General features: G+C 35.9%; 1 protein-coding gene across 1 annotated transcript in view; it reads right to left on the bottom strand.

Annotated features, from left to right (window-relative positions):
• The window catches only part of LOC115210306 (zinc finger protein 99), a 244,287-nt gene that overhangs the window by 193,057 nt on the left and 35,936 nt on the right, over positions 1-15,294 (bottom strand). The gene's annotated exons all lie outside the window — the stretch shown is intronic.

Raw genomic sequence — 15,294 nt, 5'->3', positions numbered from 1 at the left:
CTAAACAGAACACCATTAGTAGCTGGATTAACCTCCAGCTGCTTCTACTGTCAATTTTCAGCTGAGATGACTGCAACAACATGAAATGGTGTACCTTGCTCAAAGGTATAATGCATTGCCCAATTCGAGAATCGAGTCCAAAAACCTAACCACTAGGCCGCACTGTTTCATTTGCTCGCATGAGACAAAATATTTAAAAACAAACAACAAATAACAAAAAGGCACGACATTACAACAGTAATCAAAGAAAGACAAAGAAACGTCATTAAGAGTGTAATCAGTTTTATCCTCATACCCGAACTTTACATTGCGATAGTTCAGAAACTGATTATACCCCACAGAACTGAGCACCTCGAATTCCAACGTATAGTTTGATAAAGTGGGATAGATTATAGCACTAAGGAAAATACCTCATAGCATATCTAAAATCATGTGTCCAGTACCACAAACGAGACTAAAACTCTAACGGTGCACGATAACAAACTAGATGTGCAGACATGCAAAATAAACGCCTGTAACATGAAACCGATTGCTATAACACTGTTTTTATATACCACTAGCAAACTAACCAGCTATAACACTTCAACTGTAACAATTTTACACCCTTCCAAATGCTACAATAAGGGAACACTTCAATGAACTACTACTACTGCTGCTGCTACTACTACTACTGCTACTACTACTACTACTGCTACTACTACTACTACTGCTATTACTGCTGCTGCTGCTGCTATTACTACTACTACTACTACTACTACTATTACTACTACTACTACTGCTGATGCTGCTGCTGCTGCTACTACTACTACTACTACTACTACTACTACTACTACTACTACTACTACCACCACCATCACCATCACCACCACCAGCACTTTGATGCAATGAGATCTCAAACTCTTTACATCATCCGAAGCAATCAGCACACAAGCACCTCACCAAGTTAAGTGCAACTCCTCTGCAGGTATCACCTTTTGTTCCATTCACCTAGTTACCATAACCACTGGCAAATAATCCACCCCCGCCTTGTCTCCTCTGACCACCTAACCGTTATCATAACAACAGACTTACACATCAATGAACAAAGTAAAAGCTGTTTTACAAACTTGGAAAAATCCTAGTGAAACCAGTTTCACCAGGAAACGGAATCAGTTTTGTATAATTCAACAACATTACAATCACCAGCGTAGATATTACAATATATACATGCAACAAAATAATTATAGTCACATCCAAAGAACAGCTCCATAAAACAACATAAAAATTATAATCCCGATTTTTTACAGTAGAAATAACCAATCTCATAAAAACGAAGGACATCATCAAATGCTATACAACGCCGCACAATAAAAGTAACACTCAACATCAAACAACTCAACAAGGAAATAACAAGGAATTCAATCCATAGAAAAAACAAAAACAGGAAACTTGCAAGCGGTGTATCGAACACAAACCACAAAACTTACTGTAAAACACCATATAAAGTAATTAGCGTTATCAGTAACTTCCACACCACACCCTATGTCAAAAGAACAACCTCAAATAATGTAGCCATACTCCAACACCAAGCAGGTCCTTTTCAGACATTTTTCGAAAATCAACCACTAAAAATCATACAATTAAAGCAAGAACACAAAACGAAAAATACACACCTCCCACACATACAATGATATCGACAAACCAACAATGTCTAAGTGGTTACTCGATCAACTAGAATTAGCAGATACATTTCCTTCACTTCAACCTGCCATCTTAAATAAGCTGACACATTAGACTACATGAATTGTTGTGTTGTTGTGACCCCCTTCGGTTATGAATGACCATGGGATTGCACCTAGAAAGTTACCCTCCGATGCACAAGTCTGGGCAAGGTTGGTTATGGAAGACCAGCAGTCGCCCATGCATACTGGCTTCCCCTCTCCACGCCACCGATGTTATTCAAAGGAAAGCAAAGGCCGATACAGCTTGGCACAAGTAACATGCAAGTGGCTGAGCACTCCACAGACACGTGTATCCTTAACGTAGTTCTCGGGGAAATTCAGCGTGACACAGAGTGTGACAAGGCTGGCCCTTTGAAATACAGGTACAACAGAAATAGGAAGAAAGATTGAGAGAAAGTTGTGTTGAAAGAGTACGGCAGGGTTCACCCCCCCCTGCCTGAGCCTCGTGGAGTTTTAGGTGTTTTCACTCAATAAACACTCACAATGCCCGGTCTGGGAATCGAAACCGCGATCCTACGACCGCGTGTCCGTTGCCCTAACCACTGGGCCATTGCACCTCCACTACTACATTAGTTAAAGCAGTATAAAATACACGATGTCTTAGCTGGAATGTTTTTGATTCTAGGTCCAGTTTAATCAGGCTGGTCTGGAGTTAAACAACTATGATATTGGGCCCTTTCTTGCCCAGACACAACAACAGTGAAATCTGAAATCTCTGAAAAGTCAAGCCTCGAGAAAATTACAAACAAATACTTAAAGCTTTTAGGGCCTGAAAGAATCATTACATTCACCATCTATAACAACTTGTGCTAATGATACATCAAAGGAGCCTCTGTCACAGTTACTTGACTTGATACAAATGATAGCCAAAAATGCCTCAAATCATACCTTATTGTTTTAGAAAAGGTCAAATTAAATACTCTTCCTTCACATAGAAAAAGAAGACGAGATGGTCACAGTTGGAATATCTTTGATCAAAGGTCTTTTTTATTAGGGATGACCTTGGACGACTAAAGAAAATAACAATAACAATGTCTTATAAAAAAGACCCCCTTCTGTCATGAATAACCATGGGATTGCGCCTAGAAAGAAGACATGCACCCAACACCAGAGCTGAAGACACCTCCGAAAGGGGGGACCCGCCACGTCAAAACGGTAGAGGAGTAGGGGCCGAAACCGGATGTGGTTGCTCCTGATGATGTTTTGAGCTAACTGGATCCTATAAAGGAGCTGTTGTAGGAGCAGACCACGAAACACGGTTGGAATTCCTAGCGTCTACCAAATCCATTGTCTCTTTCTTCCCAGCAACAGCACAGAACCTAGCATCACACTAAAAAAATATAAACATACTACTCACAAACTCACACACACAGTGTGTGTGTGTATGTGAGAGGGAGAGAGAGAGAGAGAGAGAGAGAGAGAGAGAGAGAGAGAGAGAGAGAGAGAGAGAGAGAGAGAAGAAAACAAATAAAAGAATGCGAAACCTCTCCGAATGCGTAGAAGACACCAGACAAAACAGATCGTATTCAGAACATCCAGTTACTGCATTTAGCCGAAGAACCAACTGTAATCATGTAAAACAATACAGATACATCAAGAATTGTACCAACTCTGTCTTCGCACCGAACCTCCTTACAACGGAAAGTTATCGAGTACAAAATATACGCAATAGCGTACTTGTACAGGTTGTACTCAAAGTCACAAAATGACCACTTTGAAATGCGAAGAACGATTTATGCCGCAGCAAACTTCATAGCCCGTGTCACAACGTGATAAATCATCTCTAACATAAAAAAAGTTCTTTTTGATACATATATTATAGCTATTTCTTTACTAGCCACAAAGGGCTAAACACAGAGAGGACAAACAAGGACAGACAAACGGATTAAGTCGATTATATCGACCCCAGTGCGTAACTGGTACTTAATTTATCAATCCCGAAAGGATGAAAGGCAAAGTCGACCTCGGCGGAATTTGAACTCTGCCAGCTCACCACCTTTTTTGATACATATGTAATACCCCGGCATCTTGGACACCAACTCTGCACTTTGTAAAAAATATAAGCGTGAAAGCAACGAACTCAAAGCTGCCTAAATGCATCAATTATAATCTCGCTTAGCTCCAAACGTTGCGATAGGATGCATATAATCAAAAATAAGCCCGGAGAAAAACATTTCACAAGAATGTTTGGGCGAAGAAGGATCTCAACCTTCAAAAACTATTGTTTTGCCAACTTTGCTTTAAGCCAGTGAAGCATGAACTGTTTAGAGAAGGCATGGCAAAAAGCTTAATAGATCCCGCTCGAACTGCCTGCATAAAATGTTTCATATTCATTTACAGGCAAAGTCCCAGACACTGAGACCCTCAATCGTGCAGAGTTGCCTATCTATGACAGATCACTGCTCTGTAAATGAAGAGTGCTGTGTTTCTCAATCAGCTAAAAATAGAACCATGTACCAATAATAGAACCTATTTGAAGATGCTTGACCTGCTACAAATATCAGTAAAATCTCCCTCAATTTACACTGTGAAAAGGAAAGGGCACATAAAACAATGTAGTTCTTTATATACAGAAATAATGATGGTAACAACTGAAGCGTCTTTGATCACAAGTCTGAACGCTGAGAACTAATCGAAAACTGAAAATGAAAAAAACCCCAGAACGAACCAACTATTCTACGAATCTCTTTAAAGTATATAAAATGACGCCTTGAATGTTATTTCAGATTTTCTAGTTTTCTAATTCTTGTATTCTGACAGTTTGTTTTTGTTTTTATTTTCACTGAGAAGATTATTTATTATTTTTTTTTTTCATTTAACGTGACTTTACAAAAAAAATTTCTGTATTAATCATTACTGATAGTTCTGGTTTCTTTTGGCTCGACATCTTTCTGAACACTATTCTGAATAATACTATTATAAAATTCTTCCGAAAGCTAATCTGAATACCATTCTGAGTGTCATTATAGCTAATCTGATGAATCCATAAAAGTTTGTGGATGAAAAATAAATCACAGTAATATTTTTTTTTCCTACGAACTTTTATGGATTGATTTTCCTCGACGCAGAACATCAATTTTTTCGGATCCTGAATCTTTAAATGCCCAGTACCTTGCCTGTAAAATATTAACTTTCCATTTTGACACAAGGTTAAATATTTTGGAGGGAGAGTGTATCCACTTAAGGCGATATCAATACTTGACTGATATTTAATTTTATCGATTCCGGATTTAAACCCAGAACGTTACGGATCATAATTATCGTAAAGCATTCTGCAATCTACATTAAAATATTTACGTGTCGGATAGTTTGAGCGAACTGACCCTTCCATCTAGAGAAGAAAAAAGCAAAACGAGAAAATCTAAATAGTCGAAAGGTCTGTCTTGATCGTATGACCTCAAAAACTTTGTGAAGTCAAAACCATCACGACCGATTCCACACTACAGTGGAGAAGGCTAGCCACTGGATTTGGTTAAAAAGAGACGATGAGCGATGGCTAGAAGAATATTGAGCTTTATTTGATAACCAGTTGATCTAGCAAGCGGGGCCTCATATCAGTGCGCATTGATGCCGTCGAGAGGTAGGCCCCGAAACGGCGCGCATTCTCTCTTGATGACCCCATACATTTGCTGGCTTCCGGTATGCGGAGTTTTTGACTGGTAGCACTTGCATGTGCAAGTTGTTTGCAAGACATTTATTATAAGTACTCACATTCAGATACATTGTACGTGAATCAATATTCTTTTGTTGTTACTATTATTATAACTTTGACTACTGCTACAAATAATACCATTACTGCAACTCAACTAACTGCTAAAAATAGTAGTGAAATTTCCTCAGCAATATATGGAGCGGTAACAAATCGGACACCAATGGTACGCCTGCTCACTTAGGACTGAGCTGGCATTTAACATCATCATCATCATCATCAACTACTACTACTACTACAGAAAAGTGTGAATCAAAATATTTACATAGTTTCTTTCTTTGTATCTATCTTTTTCTTCTCCTTTGGCAATTTTGATGACTTCTTCACTCAAAATGTTCCCTTATTGGTTGTTTTTGAGTTTAACCTATCATTTTTTCCTTTTCCTTCTATTCATTTTTGTCATAAGGAAGCTCAACAAGGCGCAGGATGATATAAAGCTCAAAAACTACATAATTCCGGGTTCGATTCCATTGCACGGTACTTCCCAAATATCTTCCACTGTTTTCACGGGTCACCAATACCTTGTGAGTGGAATTTACCTGACAGAAACTACACGGAAGTTTGTCATATGTATGTGGTGAAGGTGCGCATCCTAAGGGTTAAGGAGCTCGGCTCACGATCATAAATTCGTGGGTTTACTTTCAGAGCAAGGTACTTTATTTCTCATTACTCCTGCCAACTCAGCTGAAAATGAGTACCAGCTCCATACTCGTACAATTTCCTAGCCTAGTAATCACATCCTGATTGTCCCGCTGATCGACGGCAGGTGGGGCGAGAGGATGTGTTTGTCTGCCCGTGACTAAGTAGGCACCTAAAACAGTTAACGAAAGCAAGTTACGTGCTACCGCGTCATACACGATTGCGAGAAATATTTACGTTTATACACACTATACACAACTGGGGGAGGCTGACAGATTCACGCAGCTATATACAAATATCCATATCTACTACTACTACTACTGCTGCTGCTGCTGCTGCTGCAAGAAGCATATCGATATTTTTCAAATGTCGTCCCGACACATATGGTGTGAAGGGCGTTTCCTTTTCTGGCTGGTTTGCAGAGCACACTGCCCGGCTTGAATATATGTATATCTGTCTGTGCTTGTACGTACGTAAACATGTGTGTGTGTGTTGTGTGTGTGTCTATATATACATACATACATACATACATACATACATACATATATATATACATATATATATATATATATTATATATATATATATATATATATATAGTAAGGAAAAAATTTTTTTAAAAAAAACAGAATGCTCAAATGAAAGAAAATTTTAATAAAATGAGAAAATGATAAAATATATAAATATATATTTATTCAACCGGTTTTCGTCATTGTATGACTTGTCAAGAATATTTATGTTTTAAGAAGTTATTTTAAAAATTAGAATGTGAAAAAAAGAAAATTGCATTGTTTTTTGTAAAAGAATAATGATAAAAATGTACAAAAATTAAAAAATAAGTTCTCCGATACATTGTGAGTTCGTTGTGTATCTTGAGTTTTATGGTTGTTACCAAAAAATTACCTTGAGGTGTTAAGATCCAAAGGGATTAAGAGCATGTGATGTGTTGTGTTGTTAAATTCAGCATGTTGCAGGACAGGAAGTAGTAGTAATTGTGGTCCTGGTTCTTCAGTTCCTGTGTTGTGGGTAAGGGGAGACAACTCTTTTGAGTTCTTCAATAAAACCCAAATTATAAAACTATCATTTTAGCTTCATTTGCATTATCTTTTTTATATAATTGCTTGTTAACTTAACTTTCAGATTTTAACACTTTATTTATATTATTTTCTAATAATATAAATCTGCATAGACAATTGCATTTCAAATTGTCATATCATTTATAATAAAAATGATAGTAATAACAACAATAGTAAAAATGATATTTAAAGAATATAAGTTTTAGCTTGAAGTGATGAATGCATGGTATCTTTATATATTTGTGTTAGTCCATCCATGAAGAGTGAGGTAGAGAAAGGAAGTTTGATCAACGAGGAGTTTGCATATTAAGTTGTGTTTGGAATTTTTCAATAAAGAGATTCTCCTTGTTAATTCTCTCCTGTGTGGTGATCCCGTCTTTACATGGTAGAAGGGGAATATATAGAATTTGGGGTTTAAGTCTTTAGCACATGAGTCTAAGTGGTCACTCAGTGGAATTTGTCGGTATTCCGGAAGGTTTATTTGTTCTTTATGCACCGTTACTCGTTTACGTAACGGGAGACTCGTTTGTCCAACATAATTATGTTGGCAACCAGCGCATGTGAGAACGTAGATAAGGTTCTCGGAGGAACAGGAGAAGTTAGTCTTGATTTTAAACTTCGTACCTTGTTTGAAGGTAAATTCAGAGCCTTCAAGTAGAAAGGAGCAGGTACCACAGTTTGAGCGTGCACATTTTTTACTGTTGGGGGTGGATGTGGTGTGTGAAGTTTGGCATTTGTCAAGAGTTTTTTTAAAAAAGATAATGCAAATGAAGCTAAAATGATAGTTTTATAATTTGGGTTTTATTGAAGACTCAAAAGAGTTGTCTCCCCTTACCCACAACACAGGAACTGAAGAACCAGGACCACAATTACTACTACTTCCTGTCCTGCAACATGCTGAATTTAACAACACAACACATCACATGCTCTTAATCCCTTTGGATCTTAACACCTCAAGGTAATTTTTTGGTAAACAACCATAAAACTCAAGATACACAACGAACTCACAATGTATCGGAGAACTTATTTTTTAATTTTTGTACATTTTTATCATTATTCTTTTACAAAAAACAATGCAATTTTCTTTTTTTCACATTTCTAATTTTTAAAATAACTTCTTAAAACATAAATATTCTTGACAAGTCATACAATGACGAAAACCGGTTGAATAAATATATATTATATATTTTATCATTTTCTCATTTTATTAAAATTTTCTTTCATTTGAGCATTCTGTTTTTTTTAAAAAAATTTTTTCCTTACTTATCATTTCTCCACGTGCGGTCAACACAACCCCACCATTTATTGATCTATATATATATATATAATATATATATATATATATATATATATATATATATATATATAGTAAGGAAAAAATTTTTTTAAAAAAAACAGAATGCTCAAATGAAAGAAAATTTTAATAAAATGAGAAAATGATAAAATATATAATATATATTTATTCAACCGGTTTTCGTCATTGTATGACTTGTCAAGAATATTTATGTTTTAAGAAGTTATTTTAAAAATTAGAATGTGAAAAAAAGAAAATTGCATTGTTTTTTGTAAAAGAATAATGATAAAAATGTACAAAAATTAAAAAATAAGTTCTCCGATACATTGTGAGTTCGTTGTGTATCTTGAGTTTTATGGTTGTTACCAAAAAATTACCTTGAGGTGTTAAGATCCAAAGGGATTAAGAGCATGTGATGTGTTGTGTTGTTAAATTCAGCATGTTGCAGGACAGGAAGTAGTAGTAATTGTGGTCCTGGTTCTTCAGTTCCTGTGTTGTGGGTAAGGGGAGACAACTCTTTTGAGTTCTTCAATAAAACCCAAATTATAAAACTATCATTTTAGCTTCATTTGCATTATCTTTTTTATATAATTGCTTGTTAACTTAACTTTCAGATTTTAACACTTTATTTATATTATTTTCTAATAATATAAATCTGCATAGACAATTGCATTTCAAATTGTCATATCATTTATAATAAAAATGATAGTAATAACAACAATAGTAAAAATGATATTTAAAGAATATAAGTTTTAGCTTGAAGTGATGAATGCATGGTATCTTTATATATTTGTGTTAGTCCATCCATGAAGAGTGAGGTAGAGAAAGGAAGTTTGATCAACGAGGAGTTTGCATATTAAGTTGTGTTTGGAATTTTTCAATAAAGAGATTCTCCTTGTTAATTCTCTCCTGTGTGGTGATCCCGTCTTTACATTGGTAGAAGGGGAATATATAGAATTTGGGGTTTAAGTCTTTAGCACATGAGTCTAAGTGGTCACTCAGTGGAATTTGTCGGTATTCCGGAAGGTTTATTTGTTCTTTATGCACCGTTACTCGTTTACGTAACGGGAGACTCGTTTGTCCAACATAATTATGTTGGCAACCAGCGCATGTGAGAACGTAGATAAGGTTCTCGGAGGAACAGGAGAAGTTAGTCTTGATTTTAAACTTCGTACCTTGTTTGAAGGTAAATTCAGAGCCTTCAAGTAGAAAGGAGCAGGTACCACAGTTTGAGCGTGCACATTTTTTTACTGTTGGGGGTGGATGTGGTGTGTGAAGTTTGGCATTTGTCAAGAGTTTTTTTAAAAAAGATAATGCAAATGAAGCTAAAATGATAGTTTTATAATTTGGGTTTTATTGAAGAACTCAAAAGAGTTGTCTCCCCTTACCCACAACACAGGAACTGAAGAACCAGGACCACAATTACTACTACTTCCTGTCCTGCAACATGCTGAATTTAACAACACAACACATCACATGCTCTTAATCCCTTTGGATCTTAACACCTCAAGGTAATTTTTTGGTAAACAACCATAAAACTCAAGATACACAACGAACTCACAATGTATCGGAGAACTTATTTTTTAATTTTTGTACATTTTTATCATTATTCTTTTACAAAAAACAATGCAATTTTCTTTTTTTCACATTTCTAATTTTTAAAATAACTTCTTAAAACATAAATATTCTTGACAAGTCATACAATGACGAAAACCGGTTGAATAAATATATATTATATATTTTATCATTTTCTCATTTTATTAAAATTTTCTTTCATTTGAGCATTCTGTTTTTTTTAAAAAAATTTTTTCCTTACTTATCATTTCTCCACGTGCGGTCAACACAACCCCACCATTTATTGATCTATATATATATATATATAATATATATATATGCAGATGTGCTTGTACGTATGTATATATATATATATATATATACATATACATACAAAATTTAAAGGACTGACCACTAAAAGTGGACGGTCAATATGCTAGATATGGACGTCAAAATCGCTATTTTCCACGAAGAATGTGTTCTCAAGAAAAAACTCAGCACAAAACCAAAGTGTAAAAAACAAGCAAGATAAATGAAAATATACGAAATAAAAACGATTACCTATGTACCGATAAGTTTCACTTGTTAATATTCACGTATATGTATTTGCGAAAATCTGCAAGATCATCAGTATAGTTTATTTGAAGGATACACATAAATATAATTTGTTGAACTCCATGCATTGGGGACTCCGGTCAAACGTTATGTATCTAGTTCTGGAAATGATGTTTGTATACAGTAGACTACGTTAGACTATGCTGATGATCTTGCAGATTTTCGCAAATACATATACGTGAATATTAACAAGCGAAACTGATCGGTACATAGGTAATCGTTTTTATTTCGTATATTTTCATTTGTCTTGCTGATTTTTACACTTTGGTTTTGTGCTGAGTTTTATCTTGAGAACACATTCTTCGTGGAAAATAGCAATTTTGACGTCTATATCTAGCATATTGGCCGTCCACTTTTAGTGGTCAGTCCTTTAAATTTTGTATGTAAAAAATATTTTAATCTTCGGATTTTTTTAATATGCTAAGCCACTGTTTTTAATTGATTAATATCAATTTCTACCCTTATTCAATTTTAAATATGTATATATATAATATATATATATATATATATATATATATATATATATATATATATATATACCGGAGTAAACACATAAATGTGAAACAAGGTGGAAAAAAGAGTACTCAAATACTAGTGGTAGAGTAATATGCTTTATTTAAAGCAGCAGAAAATTCAACAAAACCTGTTACTCTGAGTTTCACGTTGCCGGCAACGTGAAACACAGAGTAACAGGTTTTGTTGAATTTTCTGCTGCTTTAAATAAATTATATATATATATATATATATATGTATACGAACTACAAGCACATCTGCTCAGATACACATTCTCAAACGCATAAATAATGTGTGTATTATTGTAATGTATTATTTCTATTTTCGAAATCAGTGTATGTATTTCACTTGAATTGTTATTTGTTTACAGAGGCAGAGAGGGATCGACAGCTAGCAGGCCATGCTACTCCAGACTGATGACGAGCAATGACTCAGAAACTAGTCTCTGAGTGCTGGCTTTGCTGGGTGGAGGTGCTTATCTTCCCCTTTGTAATCATAAGGACAGAGGAAATGTGTCAAGGCCGACAGGAAGCGGCGCATCCTAGGGCTAAATAGCAGTAGTATTCTTCCCTTTCATGGGACTGTCACATTAAGTTGACAACAGACGACCACTTTACACACACACACACACACACATGTGCCTGTTTAGTTCGTATATGCGTTTTAGCATGCGCTTTCTTGTTTCACTGTCAAATCACCTACAACTGCTTTGAGTTCTTCAGACACTTCTTGCCAAGATGGATCTTCAATCCACTTGGGTAACAACTATTTTACAGCATTGCCTGCACTCGCCTCTGGTCTCTTCCGTATTTCTTTGTACGAGTCCTATTTCTGATTCCAGGTCTGTAATTTCTTGAATATCCATATTTACTTGACTTTCTACTCCCGACCTCTTGGTCAATCATGGAGCTAAGAATTCTCGATGGTCCTACTCCCAGCATGGATGCCGTCCAATGAGCGAAACTAACAAAACATTTTTAAAATTCGTTCTTTCATTCAACATTCTTTTATTGTCTTGCGATTATTTCGTTTCTTTTTATTTATTTCCTCATTCTTTCTTTTATTATTTTCTTTGCATTATCTCATTCTTCCATCCAAATTCATTCATTAATTCATATATGTTTTCTTTCTTTATTTTCCCATCTACTTTATCTCCGTCCTATCCTCCACATCGATGGGTCTACAACAGCATTGAACAATGGTTCATTTAGCGGTTCAGCAAAAAGCCCCATAGAATAAGTACCAGGATTTTTTAAAAAAAAGTACTGGGGTCGATTTATTCGACTAAAAATTCCAGTATACCTCAGTCTAATAACAGGAACAAGTAATGGATGAAAATAAGTCAATAGCGGAGCCTGTACGTAGTCGTTCTGTCTATTAGATCTAGTACCAAATCTTCCTTAAATGACACCATACACTTTTACATAAGGAAAAGATAATATTGGTTTCAAATTTTGGCACAAGGCAAGAAAATTTGGGATAGGGGAAAGTCGATTACATCGTGCCCAATATTCAAATGGTACTTATTTTATCGACCCCGAGAGGATGAAAGGCAATGTCGACCTCGGCGGCATTTGAACTGAGAACACAATGACGGATGAAATGCCTATTTCTTTACTACCCACAAGGGGCTAAACACAGAGAGGACAAACAAGGACAGACAAACGGATTAAGTCGATTACATCGACTCTAGTGCGTAACTGGTACTTATTTAATCGACCCCGAAAGGATGAAAGGCAAAGTCGACCTCGGCGAAATTTGAACTCAGAACCGCTAAGCATTTCGCCCGGCGTGCTAACGATTTCTGCCAGCTCACCGCCCTTGACGGATGAAATGCCGTTAAGCATCTTACACGGCACGATAACGATTCTGGCGGCTCGCCGCCTTAGGGAAGGATGATAATGCCCTATGTAAGCCTAAAAGAGACTGAATAGTCACCACTAAAATCCATTTGATCAAAGGTATGCTAAATCAAAGATGACCTGAGTCTAAACAGCAGATGCAGCAGTAGCAACAACAACCACAAAGTTCGTACTGATGAAAAGAAGAAAAGTAAATATATTCAATATCTTAGCGTTAATAATGATCACGATCATCAAAAACATTGAATAATTTATCACCTTCTGCTCTCGTGTAGCATTCGCCACACTTGTCTACTCTGATAGTGTTATTACTGAAATGCATTAAAGATTCGTGAATTCAACTTGAGCCCAATGCTGTTGTTATAGTAGTAGTAGTAGTAGTAGTAGTAGTAATAACAGTTGTTGTTGATGATAATGTTGAATAGCCTTGATTAACAAGTAAGTTTATATAGCAAAGTTTACTGATGAAAATCATTGAAATATAAGATAGATTGCGAGAGGGAAAGGGGGATGAAAAGGGGATACCAGAGAAAGAGTGAGAGAGAGAGCAGACTACTGTTACAGCAGCAGCAGCAGCAGCAGCAGTAGTAGTAGTAGTAGTAGTAGTAGTAGTAGTTCAGAACCATACTGTAATGTACTCTTAAAATATAAAGTGGATTATTGTTCAGTGACAGTAAGTGGACATGTATCATTATTATAATTATTATTATTCAGGTCACTGCCTGGAATCGAACTCGGAATCTTGGAGTTAGTAGCCCGCGCTCTTAACCACTACGCCATATGCCTGTTTTTGTTGACAATTTTGTTTTGCTGAAGGGTGGCAGATTGACAGAAACGGTTCAAATCACACCGAGATGGGTTGGCTTCTGGGTAGATAACACAAACAAAAGCGAAGTACTCGGATCGATTCGATCGACTTCGATCCTTTATGACTGTTGATATAAGTCGCTTTCGTTCCCGCTAAGGGTGGCAAATTGATTGAAACTGAAGTCCTTTAAAAAATGGGAGGGAATATCTATTTGACCACTTGATCTGCATGAAATAATAACCATTTACTCCACAAATTATGCACCATTATCTTTAAAAATACAACAAAAACGGGCATATGGCGTAGTGGTTAAGAGCGTGGGTTACTAAACTCAAGATTCCGAGTTCGATTCCAGGCAGTGACTTGAATAATAATGATGATGATGATGATAATAATAATAATAATGTTGATAACAACAACATCCAATAATACATTAGAAATGAGAACCCAGGTTCGAAACTTCCCCAAGACACCTGATGAAGGCTGGAGGGTATATCATCCGAAACATTGTGCTAACAACAAACAAGATAAGGACAAATATCCGTCAAATGTAAATAACGTAAATAAAAACAAACTCGTTGGATAGTTTAGTCCTAAATATAATATATTTGAAAAGAAGACCGGATATTCAAGGCTAGAATATCTTTGATCACAAGTCTGCTCGATTAGGATGACATGAGATGAAAAACAAATCAGCTAATGGTATTATAATATCAATTTGTGCTGCCACATTCTAAATTTAAGTCATACCGAAATCGAATTCATTTTACTTTCTGCTGAGATCACTAGAATAAACGATATGATATTTAAGTCGTCTTTATCTGCTTCTGCTAGAAATTGATTTTGGATCCACTCAAAGGAAATTCATATTTGTTTCAGTGTAAAGCACCCTTGGGCAACGTGTCACCTGAGGGACTTTCTGTATGCCACGCTTAATTTCATGAGGAAAATATCGTTCTTTTAGCATTGCGGCCTGTCTGATGATGAGCTCGCTTCTGGAAAAAGGCTGTCCATACCTTAGGCGTAAAGTAAAATGTTAGAGGTTGCACAAAAAAATGTAGATGTTTTGCATGCGGATAAAGAGATAAGTTTTGACTAAGTGCATATCAAAAAACAATTTATTCGTGTTACATTGCCATAACCTTGATGGGGGAGTGTATGGATATTACCAAGTTTTGAGTTCTTCTTCTTGAAAATATAGGATCATACAGCCTAGTTCCAAAATAATCACTATCAGTTTCTTTACTGCCAGCTCATGTTTTACCGGATTCAATTTTACTTTTTATACCAGCTGGTCTTAACAAATTTTTTATGATAGTATTACCAATTGGTTGACAACTGATAAAGAATCAAGGACCTTCTGTGTTTGCCTCCCGTCCAGTTGCTCACTCAGTATTGTTATGTCATTTGCTTATTTACCATACATTTCTTTTATTTATTAAATAATGGAACGTAACACACACCAAATTTATGTGTGCGCGTGTGTATGTGTGTGTGTGCGTGT

This window comes from Octopus sinensis, linkage group LG4 (genome assembly GCF_006345805.1).
Source record: "Octopus sinensis linkage group LG4, ASM634580v1, whole genome shotgun sequence".
NCBI classification, from domain to species: Eukaryota; Metazoa; Mollusca; class Cephalopoda; order Octopoda; family Octopodidae; genus Octopus; species Octopus sinensis.
The sequence above is the reverse complement of the archived record's forward strand: the minus strand, read 5'-3'. Positions and strand labels throughout refer to the sequence as shown.